Below are 4,737 nucleotides of genomic sequence, written 5' to 3' on the forward strand. Positions count from 1 at the left end.
ATCTGTCAACCTGTCTGATCGTTTCCATTAGTATGTTAAAACAAAGGCAGTTGTGGTCACTGGATGCAATGTGCTCTCCGAATGATACTTAAGTCACTTGCCTGACCTCGGTTCCTGAGGGGTGGTCCAGTGTTGCATCCGCCTGAGTAGAGTAGAACCCTCTACGTCTTCGTTTAGGAAACTTTCTTAGACATTTTTGACAAATTCCACTCATTACGGGCCTTTTACACTCTGGGTGACCCAGTCAATCCAGGGAAGTTAAAATCTCGAACCAATACGACTTTATTATTTTTATAGGTACCTGCAATCTCACTACACATTTGCTCCTCTCATACCCGCTGGCTATTTGAGGGTCTAGAACACAATCCCAGCAGACTGATCACCCCCTTTTGTTTCTAACTTTTAAATATATGGACTCATTTGATGACTGCTTAACAGTATTGTCCCGAAGCACTGTTGTTATGTCCTTCCTTATAAAAATGACAACTCCCCCTCCTCACTTACTTGTCCTTCTGTCACACCTGTGTTCCTGAAACACTGAGCTGCCAGTCCTGCCCTTCTCTCAGCCAGGTTTCTGTTATGGCTGTAGTATCCCAGTTCCCAGAGCCAATCCACGAACTGACCTCGTCTGCCTTACCAGTCAGGCCTCCTGTGTTGAAATAAATGCCTTTTAAACCGGAAGTCTTTTCCCTCAATTCTCTGTGCCCCCGGATATCCTGAATAGGTAACTTGATCTTGATGGCTGATGAATTTCCTCTGACTTTCCGATGGTCCCTCTCTTACTTAGAGTCACAATTCCCTGCCAAAGTAATTGAACTCCTCTTGGGTAACACGAGGAAATTTCCTCCCTGGGATACTGGTGCCCCTCTGATTCAAGTGCAAACCATCCCTTTGCATAGGTCATCTCTACCCCAGAAGAGACTCCAATGATACAAGACTGAAAATCCTGCCCGCTACACCAGTTCCTCAAGCCACACATTCATCCGACCTCTCTTTCTATTTCTATCGTTACTGGCACGTGGCAATGGGAATAATCTAGAGATCATTAACGTCAACATCCTGCTTTTTTAACGTCTCACCTAACTCCCTGTACTCCTTTCTCAGGAACCCATCCCTTTGTCTACCCCTGTCATGTGGATTGATATGCACAATGACCTCTTGCTGTTCACCCTCCCCTTCAGAATGCTCAGTAACCGCTCAGAGACATCCTTGACCTGGCACCCAGGAGGCAGCACACCATCCTGGGGTCGCTTCTGCAGCCACACAACCTCCTGCCTGTCCCCCACACACCTGGGTCTCCCATCAGTGTTGCGATCATTAGAGAGGATCTGGCAAACATATACTGAGAGAACTATCTACAGTTGGGTCCATATTAGGAAAGGGGAGTATTATAAAGTGATGCAGTGAGAATGCAGAGCCAGTGTTCTCCTTGAAGAGTGAATAGTGAAGGTATCAAGTCCATCTAATACTGATCAAGTGATATCGTGATTTTGATAAAGAAAATACAGTGCAATAAAATCAGGTGAAGCCCTTCACAAGTATAGAGAGTGCGAGTGGGTTTGTCGAAAATGAGGGACAAACAATGGTCAAGAAATATGTTTGGCAGATACGATTGCGGAAAAAAACACAGGTATTTTATGAGCATCGTGAGAGTAAGTGGATTCCCAGCGAAAGAGGGAGGCCTGTCAGAAACCAAAGGGACAATCTGTGCATGGAGACAGAGGAAGTAGGTGACGTCTTCAAACGAATACTTCCCCTTGGTATTCACACAGACGAAAGGCATTGTGGCCGGGGATTTTAGTAGGGATGGTAAGTTTCCAGAACATGTTAAGATCAATAAGGAGGAGGTATTAAATATTTTCACAGGCATAAAGGTGGAGAACTCCCCTCGGCCACAGATGAAGTTCCGAATGACTGGAGGATAGCTAATGTGGTTCCTTTGTTCAAGAAAGGCAGTAGGTATAGGACAGGTAATTGCAGAGCAGATAGTCTGACTGCAGTTGAGGGGGGAGGGGGCGAGAAATTGGGAACAATTCTGAGGGACAGGATGGATCAATAGCTGGAAAGGCAGGGATCGATAAGTGATAGTCTGCATGAATTTGTAAGAGTAAGATAATGTCTGATGAAATCAACTGAGATTTCTGTGAAATCTCGATTGAAGATATTGATGAGGGCCGTACAGATGTTATGGTTTACATGGAATTCATAAAGGCCTTTGACAAGTTCCCTCGTGGAAGGCTAGTCCAGAAGGGAAGAGACTATGGTATCAAAGGCAAGTTGGCAAATTTGATCGAAAATTGTTGGAGGGTTAGTTTTGTGATTGAAAGCCTTTGCCCAGTTGATGTAACAAAGGGATCTGTGCAGAAGCCATTGCTGTTCATTATGGGCATTTATAACTCTGATGTGAAAGCAGAAGGTATCATTATTAGGTTTGCAGATGACATGAAAGGTAAGGGTGTTGTCCACAGTGAGGGGGGTGGTCTCAGGCTATAATCTGAAGGTTGAGGCTGGGACAGCATTTCAACAGAGTAATTTCAATTGATAAACAGGCAAGAGCACAGCAGGCAATGAGGTAATACGCATCAATTAAACTGCATTTACTTTGATGTGAAATGCCTCACAGGTAAGGCAGATGAACACACGGCATGGATGGGAACATGGGACTGGGAAATCACAGCAATTACAGAAACAAAGCTAAGGGAGGGACAGCAGTCGCAGATCATTGTTCCAGAGGACAGATTCAACAGGAAGGATAGAAGTGGAGGCAAGAGAGTAGGGGGAGTGGATTTTTGATCAGTGAAAACATCACTGCAGCACTGAGAGAGGATATTCCTGGGGATCACCCAGTGAAGCTATGTTAGTGAAACTGAGAAATAAGAATTAATAATCAGTTTGATATGACTGTACTACAGGCCCACAGTAGTCAGCGGGAAATTGAGCAGCAAATACGTCGGAGATCTCAGATATCTGTAAGAATGCTAGCGTTGTAATGGTCGGTGATTTTAACTTTCTAAACATAGACTGGGACGGCCATAATATTCACAGCTTGGATGGGAGGCATTTGTTCAGTGTGCACAAGAAAACTGTCTCAGTCTGTATGTAACTGGTCCGACTGGAGAAAGGGGTGAAACCTGACCTCCCTTCAGGAAACAAGGGTGAGAAAGGGGATGAAGTGTTTGTGGGGAGCACTTTGGCAAAGTCACCACAATTCTATTAGTTTGAAAATAGCGATGGAAAAGGACAGGCCTGGTCCACAAGTTAAAGATCAAAAATGGCCTTGCCCCAGTCCAGAAGGTATTAGGCAAGACCGATCAAACGTTGATTCATGGAGGCTATTTGGAAGTAAAGGGACGTTGGGCAAGTGGGATTCTTTCAAAAGAGAGATAAATTAAGATTTCAGGGGCAGCATATTCCTGTTAGTGTGAAGAACAATGCTGACACAAGTGGGAAAAATTGGATGACTGGGAATATTGAGGTTCTGGTCAAGACAGAAGGGGGCACATGTCATATACAGCCAGCTGGATTATGTCAATCCCTTGAAGAATATTGTGGGTGTAGTAATATTCTTCAGAGGGAAATCATGAGGGCCCAAGGGGAACTGACAGAGCTTTGGCAGATAAGGTTCAGGAAAATCCAAAGAGATTCTACAAGTATATTAACAACAGAAGATTAACTCGAGACAGAATGTGACCCCTTAAAGATCAATGAAGCCATCCATGTGTAAACCCACAGGAAATGGGTGCGATCTGAAACAAAAATTTCAAGTCAGACCTTACTGTGGAAAAAACACTGGCGAAGCCGGGAAATAAACAGTGATGTATTCAAAGAGTCCACATTGGAGAACAGGAGGTGCTGAAGATTTTAAAACGCATTAAAATTAAACAACTCCCTGGGAACAAATCAAGTAGATCCCAGGACATTGGGGTAAGGTAGGGAAGAAACTTACAAAGATATTTCTATCACTGAAAACCACGGGTGGTGAGCTGGGAGCGGGAGGGTGGCTAATGTTGTGCCAGGATTTAGGAAAGGCTGCGAGGGAAAGCCACGGACATAAACACCAATTAGCTTGATGTCAGTGGTGCCAATGTTGTTGGAAGCGATTCCGCGGTACAGGAGTTACATGCATTTGGAAAGGCAATGATTGATTAGAGATAGTCAGCACCGCTTTGTGCATACAAAGGAGTGTCTCTCAAACTTGATAGAGTTTGTTGAAGAGGTGACCAAGGAGATGGATGAAGGCAGAGTAGTGCACGTTGTCTATACTGACTTCAGCAAGACCTTTGACAGAACTTATCGTGGTGCACTGGTTAGTAAGTTTAGATTACATGTGATCAGGGATAGCGAGACAAACGGACACAAAATTGGCTAAACAGTAGGAGACAGAGGATGGTGGGAGAGGGTTGTTGTGCAGACTGGGGGCCTCTGAGCAGTGGTGTGCCATAAGGATCAGTGCAGGGCCACACATGTACATTATTGACATAAACGAGAATATATGAATTATTGTTTGCAAGTTTGTGGATAGTAAAATACTTGTTATAGTTGGCAGTGAATACAGTTATCAAAGGTGATCTTAATTAACTGAGCCAGTGGGTCAAGAAATGAAAGATGGGAGTTGAATTCAGGTGTTGGAGTTTGTTAAGATAAACCAGGGAGGACTAACACAGTTAATGGCAGTGCTCTAGGCAGTGTTGTCGGACGGTGAGAGACCAAGGGGTGCAGTTACATTGTTCCGTGGAA

The sequence above is a fragment of the Hemiscyllium ocellatum genome, unplaced genomic scaffold (genome assembly GCF_020745735.1).
Source record: "Hemiscyllium ocellatum isolate sHemOce1 unplaced genomic scaffold, sHemOce1.pat.X.cur. scaffold_257_pat_ctg1, whole genome shotgun sequence".
Classification (NCBI taxonomy): Eukaryota; Metazoa; Chordata; class Chondrichthyes; order Orectolobiformes; family Hemiscylliidae; genus Hemiscyllium; species Hemiscyllium ocellatum.